This window comes from Piliocolobus tephrosceles, chromosome 5 (genome assembly GCF_002776525.5).
Source record: "Piliocolobus tephrosceles isolate RC106 chromosome 5, ASM277652v3, whole genome shotgun sequence".
NCBI lineage: Eukaryota > Metazoa > Chordata > Mammalia > Primates > Cercopithecidae > Piliocolobus > Piliocolobus tephrosceles.
This window is the reverse complement of record NC_045438.1, coordinates 119,110,748-119,126,576: the sequence shown is the minus strand read 5'-3', so window position 1 is coordinate 119,126,576 and position 15,829 is coordinate 119,110,748. Positions and strand designations below refer to the sequence as shown.

The 15,829-nt window shown below is 33.6% G+C and overlaps 1 protein-coding gene across 3 annotated transcripts in view; it reads right to left on the bottom strand.

Annotated features, from left to right (window-relative positions):
* Nucleotides 1–15,449, bottom strand: part of CRISP1 (cysteine rich secretory protein 1) — a 47,122-nt gene extending 31,673 nt beyond the window's left edge. For 2 of the 3 annotated variants that reach the window (XM_023213092.1, XM_023213090.1), the window contains exon 1: nt 8,667–8,773. The gene's annotated coding sequence lies outside the window, so the exon portion shown is untranslated. Of the gene's footprint in view, nt 1–8,666; nt 8,774–15,366 lie in introns of those variants that run through there. The other variant, XM_023213091.1, reaches the window with a different exon arrangement.
* Between the last annotated feature and the right edge of the window lie 380 nt (nt 15,450–15,829).

The following is a 15,829-nucleotide window of genomic DNA, read 5'->3' as shown; positions in this document are numbered from 1 at the left end:
AACAGACTTTAAGTTCAAAATAGCAAAAGCAGACAAAGAATGTCATATGTAATGAAAAAAGGAATCAATTCAGCAAGAAAAAGTAACAATTCTAAACGTATGCACCCAACAATGGAGCACCCAGATATATAAAGCAAATATTATTATATCTAAGGGGAGAGATAAACCCCAATACAATAATAGTGGGGACTCCAACACCCCACTGTCAACATTAGACAGCTCATATAGATAGAAATTAACAAATAAACATTGGATTTAAAATGAATATTAAACTGAAGAAACCTAACAGACATTTATATAACATTTTATCCAACAGCTACAAAGTGCACATTCCTCTCATCAGCACATGAAACATTCTCTAGGATGGACCATATGTTAGAAAACAAAACAAGTCTCAACATATTTTTAAACATTGAAATGATGTCAAGTATCTTCTCTTACTACAGTGAAATAAAACTAGAAATCAATAACAAGAGGAACTTTGGAAACTGTAAAAAATGTGGAAATTAAACAGCAGACTCCTGAATGACCACTGGGTCAAGGAAGGAATTAAGGAGTAAATCAAACATTTTTTTAAACAAACAAACATGGAAATACAGCATACTAAAACCTATGGGGATACAGCAAAAGCAGTGCTAAAAGGCAAATTTATAGTGTCAAACAACTACCTCAAACAAAAGAAAGATTTTAAATAAACACTCTAACAAAGCACCTCAAGAATGGAAAAAAAAAAAAAAAAAAAAAAAGGACAAATCAAACCCAAAACTGGTAGAAGAAATCACAAAGTTTAGAGCAGAACTGGACAAAATAGAGACTTTAAAAAATAATACAAAGGATAAAAAAAGTTGATTTTTTGAAAATGTAAACAAGACTGATAAACCAGTAGGTCAAGTAACCAAGATAAAAAAGAAGAGACCCAAATAAATAAAATCAGAAAAACAGAAGATATTACAATTGTCACTAGAGAAATACAGAAGACCACAAGACAATCATGGATAACTGTATACTAACAACTGAAAATTTTAGAGAAAATGAATGAATTCCTAGAGACATACAACCTACCAAGATTGAACCAGAAAGAAATAGAAACCAAAGCTAACCAATAATGAGTAATGACATTGGATTGTAAGAAAAACTCTACCAATAAGAAAAGTCCAGGATCAGATGATTTCACTGCTGAATTCTACCGAATTTTCAAATATGAACTAACACCTATTCTTCTCAAACTATTCCAAAAAAAATTCAAGAAAAGTAAAGTTGCCCTAATTCATTCTAAGAGGCTGGCATTACTCTGATACCAAAACCAGACAAGGATGCAACAAAGAAGAAATCTATAGGCCAATATCCCTGATGCACATAGATTCAAAGTTCCTTAACAAAATACTAACAAACCAAATCCAACAGCACATGTAAAATATAATAGACAATGATCAAGTGGGATTTATAGCAGGGATGCAAGGATGGTTCGACATATGCAAATCAATAAATGTGACATATCACATTAACAAAATAAAGGAAAAGAACCATATGGTAATCTCAATAGACTCCTTAAAAGCATTTGATAAAATTTAATATCTCTTCCTAACAAAAAACTCTCAACAAACTACGCATTGAAAGAACCTAACTCGGCCAGGCATGGTAGCTCACACCTGTAATTCCAGCACTTTGGGAGGCCGAAACGGGCAGGTCAATTGAGGTCGTGAGTTTAAGACCAGCCTGGGCGACATGGTGAAACCTTGTCCCTACTAAAAATACAAAATATTAGCAAGGCGTGGTGGCATGTACCTGTAGTCCTAGCTACTCAGGAGGCTGAGGTGGGAGAATTAGTTGAACCTAGGAGGTGGAGGTTGCAGTTAGCCAAGATCATGCCATTTCACTCCAGCCTGGGTGACAGAGAAAGACTCCATCAAAAAAAAAAAAAAAGAACATAACTTAACATAATAAAGGCCATATATGACAAATCCACATCTAGCATCACACTAAATGGGCAAAAGCTGAATGTCTTTCCTCTAAGGCCTAAAACAAGACAACATTGTCCATGTTCAGCACTCTTATTTAACATAGTGCTGGGAAGTTCTAGCAAGAGAAATCATGTAAGAGAAAGAAATAAAAGGCATTCAAATTGGGAAACAGAAAGTCAAATTTTCACTCTTTGCAGATGATAATGATCTTATATCTAGAAAACTTAAAGATTCCACCAAATTCTTAGATCTGATAAGTAAGTTAAGTAACTTTGCAAGATACAGAATCAACATGCAAAAATCAGTAGTGTTTCAAATAAAATACCTAAAGATACATTTTACCAAAGAGGTGAAAAACTTTTACAAGGAAAACTGCAAAAGTCTTATGAAAAAAATTGAAAAGGATACAAATAACTAAAAGTAATCCCATGCTCATGAATTAGAAAAGTTAATTTTGTTAATATAACCATAATGTCTAAAGTGATCTACAGATTCATACAGTTCTCATCAAAATACCAGTGTCATTTTCCACAGAAATAGAAAAAAAGTCCTACAATTAAATGGAACCAAATATAGCTTAAATAGCCAAGGCCATTCTGAGCAAATAGAATAAAACCAGTCATGATAGTACCTGAGTTCAAAGTATATTACAAGTCTCTAGTAAATAAAAATCGAGGTATTGCTATAAAAATAGATACATAGAAGAGAGAACCAATAAAATGGAAGAGAGAACCAAGAAATAAACCCGCATACATACAGCCAACTGACTTTTGACAAAGACACCAAGAGCATTCATTAGAAAAAGGACATCCTCTTCATTAATGGTGCAAAAAAATTGGATGCTCATATGCATAAGAATGAAAGTGAACCCTTATTTTTCACCAAATGCAAAAATAAACTTAAAATAGATTAAAGACTTAAACACAAATCTTGGAACTATAAGATTATTAGAAAAAATCATAGGAAAAACTTCAGGACATTGATCTAGACAAAGCTTTTATTATTGAGACCTCAAAAGCACAGACAACAAGAACAAGAATAGGCAAATGGGACTATGTTAAACTAAAAACTTCTTCACAGCAAAGAAAACAATCAACAGAGTGAATGGCAATGTGTTTAATGGAAGTATATATTTGCGAATATTCTTGACTAATATCCAGAATATGTAAGAAATACAAACAACTCAACAGTGAAAAAACAAATAATCCTATTAAAAAGTGTGAAAGGACATGAACAGATATTTCTCAAAAGAAGACATAAGAATGGCCAAAGAATATATGAAAAAATGTTCAACATCACTAATCATCAGGGAAATGCAAATTAAAACAATGAGATATTATCTTGCCCCAGTTAGAATGACTATTATTAAAAGACAAACAATTACAGAGGCTAGTTATGGATGCTAGTGAAAAGAGAGCTCTTATATGCTGTTGGTGAAAGTATAAATTAGTATAGCCACTATTGAAAACATTATGGAGATTCCTATAAAACATGTAAGTAGAAGTACCATGCAATCTAGTAATTCTACTGAGTATATATCCAAAAGAAAATAAATGAGTATATCAGAGGAATACCCATACTCCCATGTTTATTTGAGCACTATTTGCAATAATCAAGATAAGGAATCAATCTAAGTGCTCATTAATGGATGAGTGGATTAAGAAAATGTGGCATATATACACAACAGAATGCTATCAGCCATAAAGAGTAATGAAATCATGCATTTGCAGCAACATGGATAGAACTGGAGGTCCTTAGATTAGGTGAATATGCTAGGCACAGGAAGACAAATATTGTATGTTGTCACTCATATACAGAAGCTGAAAAATAGTTGATCTCATGGAGACAGAGAGTAGAATGATAGATATCAGATACTGGGAAGGGTGTGTGTGTAGGTTAAGGCACATGGGAGTGGATAAAGAGAGGTTGGTTAATGGGTACAAACATACAGCTAGATAGAAGAAATAAATTCCAATGCTTAATAGCAGAGTAGGCTGACTATAGTTAACAACAACGTATTGTGTATTTCCAAATAGTTAGCAGAGAGGACTTGAAATGTTCTCAAAACATGGAAATGATACTCCAGGTGAGGGACGACCCAAATATTCAGATTTGAATATTACACACTCTTTGGATGTAACAAAATATCACATGTGCCCCATTAATACATACACATACTATGTTTCAATAGAAAAGGAGGTTCTGACACAAAGTAGATTAACGTATAGTCACACATTTATATATATACTATACACATCCGTATATATATACTTTACATATATTTATCTCTACATTATATATTTTGCATACATGTGTAAACACATATATATATACCTATACTCTGACATTTTATTATTCATATTAGTCCTCATTATGAGGCTATCTATACTGCTGTTTTTACATTTTCTGAGGGACACTTTTTTGGGGTGATGTGTGCTCATTATCTTGATTGTTATGATGCTTTCATGATTGTACACTTACATGTACCTCAATTGTACCTCAAAAAAGCTGTTATGAAAAGCTCAAGAACTACCCTCCCAAATTTATTTGTTTTCCACCAGATAAAAATTGGTACTGATAATTTAGATTTTGTCTTTCAAGCCTTCTTTTTTTCTTATATACAAATCCAATACTTCGTTGAATTTACACGTAAAAACATAATTTATGTAAAATATTATCTTGCTTTTCTCAGAATTTCCATTTTATTTGGAAAATATGATTAATTTGTAATTTACCTGTGATTTTGATATAACACCAAATCTAGGTAAATTAATCCCAGAACTTATTTTCTGTGCAAGTACTAAAAGCATCCAGAAGAAAACTCATTATGATCTCTTGAGAATGATAATGGGATAATCGGTGTCACCTGGGATTATGGTTACTTTGCATGTTGGCAAATCCAATAAATTCTGATTGATCAAAGTTTAGGGCAACTATGCTAAGGGAAACTGCTAAGAAAGGACCTTAGATTTTTCAGCCCATGTTTTGGCTTGAGGTCAATGAATAGGTAAAATGCATATACTCGAAGTTACACCTTCTCAGAGAAAAGAAGCTGCAAAAAAACAAACAAACAAAAAAAAAAACAAGAGGTCATTATTTTTGTCTGCTTGAGGTCTAAATAGTCACTTGGGGTGACTGAGTCACAATATGAAGGTAAAAGTTAATTATTCAACATCAGCAGTAAATTAAGCATTTTAGAATGAGGATTGAATACAGGAAATTATGAAGGTATCTCTGTTGCCCCAGAATTATAATAGTACAGATTTTGGGCCCTTGGATAATTCCTGGAGGTATGGGTCGAAATTGGGTAGGGCTGAAGGGATGGAAAACTGCAGGAAATAGAGCATTTGGCAAATAGCAAATCTTACTGATGTAAGAAAGATGTAGACATAAAGATTAGAATTGTAGAGCATAGCTCAGAGCTGGAACAGAGGCTGTGAGGGTGGAAATATAAATGGGTCCAGGATAAAAGACCCTGTAGATCCAGACTGAGATACTAAGCCCTAGTCCAACCTCTGGGACTTATCTTATCCCAGTGTTCCAATGGAATAAATTATTCTCTACCGCCTGGAGGATTGCAAATCTAGGAACTAAGTAGGCCATTTCAGCCAAGGAATTCCATAGCTGCTTGAACTCAGGTAAAGGTAGCTCTTCTGAACAGAAGTATTACAGAAGAAGAAGCATTATTCCATTGGCTTTAGCCTAACTCCTTCTTAAGACAATTATTTTATACACAAATGGCAATCTTAAGCCAATACTCTTAAAATATTTTTAGATAATAATACCAGCAACTTGATACATTATTTAAATGTATTTCTTTACCATTTAATTTCAGATTGTATTTCTTGTTGACAAATTTGTAGATCATAAACAACTAAAGGTTAATATTTTGTGAGAGTAAAGATCAAAGATGAGGGAAAAGACTGAGGACAGCTGGGTACTGCCCTATGGCATGCCCTGGGGAATGCACTCTCATTGATTCAATTGTTAGACCATGACCTTCTCAGCACTTACATGAAGAACAGTCCCTTCCTTGCCTTAACCAAAGAAAATACATCTTCTTTTTAATCTTCCTCACCTCAGTGAATCTGTTATTTGTTTAAAAAAGTTACCGAGGTGTAACTTACATATAACATAGCATGCAAGTCTTAAGTGTATAGTTTGATTCATTTACAGCTATGTATATACTAGTGTAACTACTACCAAAATCAATATATAGATGATTTCCAACACCCAAGAAGGTCCCTTGCACCCCTTTTAGTCTGAAGACCCCAAAAGTAAAACCTATCTTGATATAACTAGGATTAGTTTCATCAGTTTTTAAACTTTAAATAAGTGAAATTTTTAATGTCTAATTTTTAATGTAAATAAGTGAAATTTTAAATAAGTGAAATTTTTAATGTCTAATTTTTAATGTAAAATATTTTAATAAATATTTTTAATGTCTAACCTCTTTCACCACTCATTATGCTTATGAGATTCATCCATGCTGCATGTGAAGAAGTTTGTATTTGTTAATAACTGCAGAGTATTCCACTGTATACACACAGAAACAATTAATTTAATCATTATATTAATTATAAGAATTTTTATTATTTTCAACTTGGAACCATTATAAGTAAAACTATGAACATTTTCTCTGTACCTCTTTTAGTAAACACTGTTGTTATTCACTCTGTGTGTGTGTGTGTGTGTATGTATGTATGTATGTGTGTGTGTTTGGATATATACCCCAGAGTGGGATTATTGGGCTGTATGGTACACACATGTTTTCCTTTAGTAGATATTGTCAAATATTTTTCCAAATGAGTTTTATCAAATCATACTCCCGTCAGCTTCATATCCTCACCTATTATCTGTATTCTCAGCTTTTTTCAATTTTATCTATTATGTTTGCGTAATACTATTTCATTGCAGTTTTTAATTTATATTTGTTTAATAACAAGATATTGAGCTTATTTGCATGTGTTTATCAGCCACTTTGATCCCATCTTTTGCATAATCTCCTTCGAATGTTTTTTCCATTGTTGTAATTAGGTTGACTGTTTTTTTCCTTTTTCGCTTGTATGAATTCTCTACATGTTCTTGATAAGGCAATTGTCAAATGTTTTACAAATATCTTCCTTTAGTCTGTGGCTTATGATTTGAACTATCTTAGTTGTAGCTTTTGTTTAAACAAAAGTTTCTAATTCAAATAAAACTAACTAATCTTTATTTTCTTATGTTAGTGCTTATGCATGTGTTGGCATGTGTGTGTTCTATTTAAGAAATTTTGGTTACCCAAAGTTAATGAGTCATAAAGACACTTAGCATTGAAAAATATTGGAGAACAAAGCTGTAGGATTTACAGTACCAAGTATTAAAACTCACTATAATGCTGAAGTCATTAAGACAGAGTACTAGTAGCACAAGTACAGATACATGGACCAATGGCATATTATGTAATTCAGAAACAAATTCGCATACATAGTCACTTGATTTATGACAGTCTCAAATGCAATTGAGTGGGGAAATGATCATTTTTATAAAAGACAGGAGGTCAATGGAATATCTAATAGAGGAAAGATAAGGATTCTGATCACCACCTTCCACTAAAAACAAAAATTATTTCCCTTGAGTTATAGATTTAAACGTGAGTACCATCTTATTTTTACAAATCTAAATGTGCAAACTATCGTATTTGTAAGACATAAATTCCAGCTATTTGATAATTATCTGATATTATTTGAAGTGTGCAGTCACATTTCTTCCAAATTCTCTTGTCTAGTGATTTTCTCTGATTATAGTCAATTTGATCCATTGCATTATATGTAAAAGGTCTTCGTGAAAACGAAAGGAAAGCACTTGGTAGAGGTTTTGGAATATATTACTAAAGGTAAGATTTCCATAAGTGGTTTTGGGGAGAATAATTCAGAGAGTACAAAGCATTAATGGGATTGAGATAGAAACTGGAAAGGGAGTGAGGGAGCAAGAAGGGCACAAAGGGAAGTTGTTGAGAAAGGCTGAGGTCAGGTGGGGCACAAAAGTTGTGTAATTTACGAATCCAAGACCTAGCATGAAGACCCTGGAGACTTGAAGAAAGAGGGAGACTGGCAGATGGAAAGACTGCAGAAAGGAGTTTGGACAGCTTAAAATCCTGGCCGCTGGGGCCCACCACTGAGTTCTCAATTTCTCCTTCATGCTGTCTTGGTTCTGATAGAGGCTGCCTTACAGTCTTTGTAAAACAAATCTTTTATCGCCATTATCCATTAAATGTCTAGCAACTCTCCAAAATAAAATGTCAAGTTACAAAAGAGACAGAGGAGCATTACCTGTTTGACTATGGCCCCTTAATACTGGCTAATTCTTTTGGCAGCATTTTCAATATTTCATGAAACAAAAGATGCCTACCTTGTCATTTTCAGATCTATATAACCACATGGTAATTGTCCCTACATGAAAAAATGTTTCTTCTAAGCCCTCCCCAAGAAGTTCATGAGAATGAACTCAACATGTAATAATACTTTGTATTTGTATAGTATATTTTAGCTTATAAACTCCTTTATTAAAAGCATGGAGATAACTAACATTTACTTTTAGATCACAATAGTATTAGAATAAAACATTGCATGTAATTTCATTTAACATTATAGCAGTGCTATTGGGTAGTCACTTATGAATCTTATTTTCAAATAAAGAAACGGACAAAGATATAATATAACTTACCCAAGTCCACACAGCTTGTAAATTTGTGTCCTAACAAGAACCCAGCCTTTCACTATGTAGTGTACTCGGGCTTTTAAATGACAGTACACGGGGGAGATTTGTTCAATGAGGCAGTCAGTACAAGGTACGTGCCTCTAACAGATCAAGGGATTTACAGTGGACACTGGATATGAATACATGATAATCAGAACAAATCTAGAGTCTGTGAAGATTACAAATGATGATTGTGGGGACATTTCTAGTTCGTAACCCAGGCAACATCATCAATGAACCTCACCAATTTTAAACGTTTACCTTGGGAACAAACTGCAAAGATCAGTTGCATGATTCGGCAGAGCCACAATCAGATAACAAAGGTCACTGTAAGGGAAAATGACTTGCTGGTCCAGAAAAGGGTAACAACTTCTCAGCTTTATTAAATTCATTCAGTAATTATTTATTGAGGTCTTAAGATGATTTATGCTCTCTTCTAGATCTGAAGATACATAGAATAACCAAACATATAAACTACGCAATCTTATGGAGTTTGGTAACTGTTCTATAATGTGTCACATACTTGGAGAGGTTCTGGGAATGAAAAGATACTCAATTTTCCTAAGAACTTCCTGGTTAAAAGGAAAACTATCTGCAGTTTGGGAGAATTCTAATAGAGATTTGTCCAGAAACAATGTGGAAGCAACTAACTACCTTGAGAGGTCTAGAAATACTGAACACTAAATTGTAAAACACTAAAAATTCCAGATATCGTTTGAGTCACATGATGAGAAATAAACAGGACATTTAGAACAAAGAAAGAAATATCACACAGACAAAAATCACAAAGAGAATAGAAAATTTACTCTGAAACTAGGTGTAATCACATGTTGTTGACTTGTCTTATTATTCTGAAAACTTGGGAAATGTTTGTATATGTGAGTGCATGGTCATTTATATTGAAGTCTCTACATAGCTTACTGGCATGTTTTTAAAATTATGAATTAAGTTTTTGTTCTTTGTAAGAAAGAATACATTATTATTTAATAAAAAATATTTTTCTTATGTCTTGCTTAAGAAAGGGCAATTGAATATCTAAAAGGAAAGAGTAAAAATAAGGAAAGAAGTGTGTAGTCATAAGTTATTTTGTGTTAGTTCTGGGGTGATGGTTAGGAAATAAAAATTAAAAGAAAGATCAGAGGCTCTTAAGATAGAACTTTCTGGTCTTGCTAAAGTATATAATGAATGTCCAGAAAACCATCTGCAGGAAAGGAGAACTAAACATCACTAAAAGTTGCTCACCTACAGCCAGAAGAATTTTTTTTTTTTGTTTGAGGGAGAAGGCGTTAATTTAAAAACATACCAAAGCTTATCTGTAAAGTCTTTCATAGATAAGATGAATTATCTTTAGCTTAACTTTAATTGACTTTAAATAATTTTACATGATCTTGAAATTAACACTTATAAATTATTGAGCAACTTTCTCCAACAAATTGCATTGTAAAAAGAAAGCTGGAAAAGAATGCTGTTACTTCACCACACCAGCATGGTTTATATATTGGAAATGTATAATTGTCATTTATTTCTTGCTAAACTGCTGTTTATAAAGGAGAGTGTTGATTCAACATCAAGTGAAACTTAATTGCTTTGGTTTTATCTGTTGGTCCTGTCAATTCCTGGCATTGCTCTACCCAACACAATGCTGTCTGTATTTATAGCACTGATGTCTTCATATAGAGTTGTTATCCAGCTTCAAATATGGTTTTAAAAGAATTTAGGAAGTGTTGGAAAGTGAAGAATAACTTGATTTGCATGTGAGTCCCAAACATGGGTGCCAGTTGGCTGTTTCTGTTCATAAATTTCCTATTTTCATAGATTGTTCTCTTTCTGTTTAAGCTTTTTAGCATAGTAGGAAATTATCTACAATAACTTTTTTTCCCTAAAATAAAAATCTGACACATTTATCTAGCATATAACAACATGATAGAATATTTCTACTCGGATTATCCCAGAACACTCTTCAGAGATAAAGGCTAATTTGCTTACAACCACATCTTGTTTGTCTGAATATATCCATATTAAAAAGAACCTTTATATCAATCATTTATTCAGAGATTGGCTAACAAAAATTTTATAAACCACATACAAATAATACATATTGAAGGAAGCATTCATGTGTTAAATGTGATTTTAAAATCATATTTGTAAAATAATTGTTGCATATATTCTAGCTGTGGCTTTATTCTAATTATCCACTGGACACAGACATCCTCTCCTCTCCCTTCACTTTCTCCATGACTGAACTCTTACCTACAACAATCTCATTTGTGTCTGATTGCTTCTTCACACCACTCAGTAAAATTGTGCTTATGCTTCAAAGTCCTCTGTGTTGCAAGGGCTCAATGACTCCAGACTTGCTCAGAATCTCAGGCCAAAAAGTACTCTAGACTTTAACAAATTCAAACTTATGTTGCACATAAAATAAAGCCAAAGTCAGTTTTTGAATTTGAATTTTAAGAACCTTGGGAGATTAGTGGCCCTTTGAAAATTTCCCCCTTTTATTCTACAATTTGCAGCCTCTCCTGTGTTCTTGTATCATTTGCTCAGGAGTAGATAACTGCCAAGTTATAAAGATAACCAGAAGCCCTGTGGAAAGGCCAATCTGGAGAGCAACTAGGGCCTCCCACCAATCAACAGTACCAACTTGCGGGTCACATAAGTAAATCAATTTGGAAGCAGGAAAGTCATCAGAGACATAAATGTCTGCAGTCTCAACTGACAACTGATTGCAATCAATGAGGCACCATAAACTAAATGTGCTCAGTCAAGCCATCCTTGAATTACTGATTCCCAGTCCAAGAGACAACATTTATTACTTTAAATCATTGAGCCTTGGGATTATTTATTATGAGAAGTAGATAGGTAAAACAAAGTTGAATAGAAAGATAAATGTATATTGACTTTCACTCTGATTATGAAAGCTACCAATTGTAGAGTCATTGAGCCCTTGCAACATAGAGAACTTTGAAGCATAAGCAAATCTCAGGATATATTGCTTAATTTTTAAAAATAAATGCAATTTAATTTGATTAATGATCAAATACTAAGAATCAATATTTAGTCTTCATAAATTTTTAGTTTACACTTTGGCAGTCAGTCCCTGACATAAAGCAACCAACCTAAAATTACCTTATGTATCCTCATGGTAGGCTATTTTTCCTACCTAGAGAATATAATACTTGAAATCATTTCTCACTATGCACACTCAAACTTAATTTTGATAATTAAGAATGAAGTTTACATTATTCATCAACAAAATGGAGCCAAAGGAACAGAGTTCTTTATGGAACTGGTCATATTAAATGTGAAGGAATGTTAATTCTTTCAAGATTATGTATTGCTTATATTACTGGTGGCAACAGTTCTACCTGTAGTGAAATTATTAGCAGTAGGAGATAAAATATTTAAAGTTGTTTTTAAAGCTCAGTACCTACACTTAACAAAAATATAAACTTGACAACCCATTTGACCTCCAGATTTTATTTCCTAGTTTCATTTCAGTGAATCAGAGCCATAAAGGTGAGCTTCTAATATATTTTAAGGAGTGTTAAACTGATAGACACAAGCAAATATCTGTGTATGACTGAAAATTCCTAATTAGTTGATTGGTTTAAATACATTCTTCAACCCACAGATACTTCAATTTTCTTATTTTAAAATATAGAAATTAGGATATATGCTCTTCAAGTATTCCTTCTGAATTAATATACCATGTTGAATTTTAGTTTTCTCTGTTGTTCCAGAGTTAGAAAAAATAAATAAGCAAACGAGGAGGAAGACATTTTCAGTCAATAACAGAACCTTGGCAAGCCAGAAACCTAATGTTGTTATTACTATTAATGACAGATCATCCTTCAGTAGTCATTGAATAATAAACATGGTAATTCTGAATAATATTAGAACTAAAATGGTTATATAGTTTCTTAAGGCAAGTACTGGCACCTAATGCTGTAAAACATTTAGAAAAATAGACCCAATTGATTTCAGATAACTAAAAACACTCAGAAAAATCATGATATTTTCCTTTCATATTCTTCCAGAGTAGTTCAAATCATAACTGATAATGTGCAAAGAGTAATGACATTTGATTTTGAATGTAAATGTTAGAAATAACTTTCCTCTTGGGGTAGGGAAAACCACTATTTTTAAGGGTTGGTCGACTCAGCCCTTTCAGCCTGCCTTCAGGATATTGTTTTATGATAATATCAGCATCATCCTGATACCAAAACTTGGTAGAGATACGACAACAACAACAACAAAAACTTCAGGCCAATATCCTTGATGAATGATTCAAAAATCCTCAATAAAATACTGGCAAACCAAATCCAGCAGTGCATCAAAAAACTTATCCACCATGATCAAGTTGCCTTCATCTCCAGGATGCAAGGTTGGTCCAACATACACAAATCAATAAATGTGATTCATCACATAAGCAGAACTAAAGACAAAAACCACATGACTATCTCAATAGAATGCAGGAAAGGTCTTTGTTAAAGAACCACATCCCATTCATGTTAAAAACTCTCAATAAACTAGGTATTGAAGAAACATAACTGAAAATAATAAGAGCCATGTATAACAAACCCACAGCAAACATAATACCAAATGGGCAAAAGCTGGAAGCATTTTCCTTGAAAACCGACACAAGACGAGGATGTCCTTTCTCAACACTCCTGTTCAACATATTATTGGAAATTATGGCCTGGGCAATCAGGCAAGAGAAGAAAATAAAGAGTATTCAAATAGGAAGAGAGGAAGTCAAACTCTCTTTGTTTGCAGATGAAACGATTCTACATACAGAAAACCCCATTGTCTCAGCCCAGAAGCTTCTTAAGCCAATAAACAACTTCAACTTCAGCAAAGTCTCAGAATACAAAGTCAGTGTGCAAAAATCAACAACATTCCTATATACCAACAAGAGGCAAGCAGAAGGCCAAATCATGAATGAACTCCTAATTAGGTTCACAATTGCTTCCTAGGAATATAGCTAACAAGGGAGGTGAAAGACTTCATCTAGGAGAGCTACAAACTACTGCTCAAACAAATCAAAGAGGACACAAACAAATGGAAAAATATTCCATGCCCATGGATTGGAAGAATCAATATTGTGAAAATGGCCATACTGCCCAAAGTAATTTATAGATTCAATGCTATTCCCATTAAGCTATCACTGGCATTCTTCACAGAATTAGAAAATTTTATTTTAAAATTTATGTAGAACTAAAGAAGACCCCAAATAGCCAAGAAAATTCTAAGCATAAAGAACAAAGCTGGAGGCATCACTCTACCAAACTTCAAACTATACTGCAAGGCTATAGTAATCAAAACAGCACGGTACTGGTATAGGAAAAGACACATAGACCAGTGGAACAGAATAGAACCCTCAGAAATAAGACTGCCCACCTACAACCATCTGATCTTTGACAAGCCTGACAAAAACAAGCAATGGGTAAGGATTGCTACTGAATAAATGGTGTTGGGAGAGCTGGCTAGCCATACACAGGAAACTGAAACTGAATCTTTTCCTTACCCCTTATACAAAAATTAACTCAAGATAGATTAAAGACTTAAACGTAAAACCTCAAACTTCAAAAACCCTTTAAAAATCTAGGCAATACCATTCTAGACATAGGCATGGGCAGAGATGTCAAGACGAAAATGCCAAAAGCAATTTCAACAAAGCAAAAATTGACAATGGGATCTAATTAAAGAGCTTCTGCACAGCAAAAGTGCAGAGTGGAAATCAGAGTGAACAGAGAACCTACAGAATGGGAGAAATATTTTGCAGTCCATTCACCTGACAAAAGTCTAATATCCAGAGAGTACAAGGAACTTAAACAAATTCACAAGAAAAAAACAAACAACACCATTAAAAGGTGGGCAAAGTACATGAACAGATACTTCTCAAAGAAGACATTCATGCATCCAACAACATATGAAAAGAAGCTGAACATCACTGATAATTAGAGAAATGCAAATCAAAACCACAATGAGACGCCATCTCACTCTAGTCAGAATGGTTACTATTAAAAGTCAAAAGGAACAGATGCTGATGAGGTTGCAGAGAAAAAGGAATGCTTTTACACTGCTGGTGGGAGTGTAAATTAGTTCAACCATTGTGGAAGACAGTGTGAAAATTCCTCAAAGAGCTAAAGTCAGAAATTCTACTTGATCCAACAATTTCATTACTGGGTATATACTCAAAGGAATATAAATATTCTATTATAAAGATACATGCACATGTGTGTTCACTGCAGCACTATTCTTAAAAGCAAAGACATAAAATCAACCTAAATGCCCATGAATTATAGGCTGGATAAAGAAAATGTGATATATATACACCATGGAACACTATGCAGTCATAAAAAGGAACACAGTTAACGTCCTTTGCAGTGACATGGAAGGGGTTGGAAACCATTATCCTTAACATACTAACACAGGAACAGAAAACCAAACACTATATATTCTCACTTATAAGTGGGTGCTGAATGATGAGAACACATGGACACATGATGGGGAACAACACCCACTAGGGCCTGTCAGAAGGGAAGATATGGGGAGGGAGAGTATCAGTAAGAATAGCTAATGGATGCTGGGCTTAATACTTAGGTTATGCAATTATCTGTGCAGCAAACCACCATGGCACACATTCACCTTTGTAACTAACCTGCACATGTACCACTGAACTTAGAAGTTGAAGAAAAAAAGTATTATCTCACCAAGCTCTATCCAGGTGGCTGCAAAGAAACTGGACTATGAATGCATAAAGCTCACACACACACACACACACACACACACACACACACACACACAGTATAACTTTCCAATTAATTTTTTTTGTACTTTAAGGAAATTTGAACCCTTTAAAGCTTAGCTCTTGCCTTTAGGCTTTCACAGATTTAAGATAAAGTTAATATAGTCCTACTCTCATGGTATGAACCTGATAACCTACTACAGGCAATATGTTCAATGATTCTTTCTGGTCCAGAAATTTCAAGCAGGTCAGGAGAGGGAGCAAATGGGTAGGAGTGAATCATGACATTGGATTTATAGTAGTCCCACAAATTACTCTCATAAAATACTCTTTCTATTAGAATGGAATGTTTATTGACAATATAGATGAAAAGTCA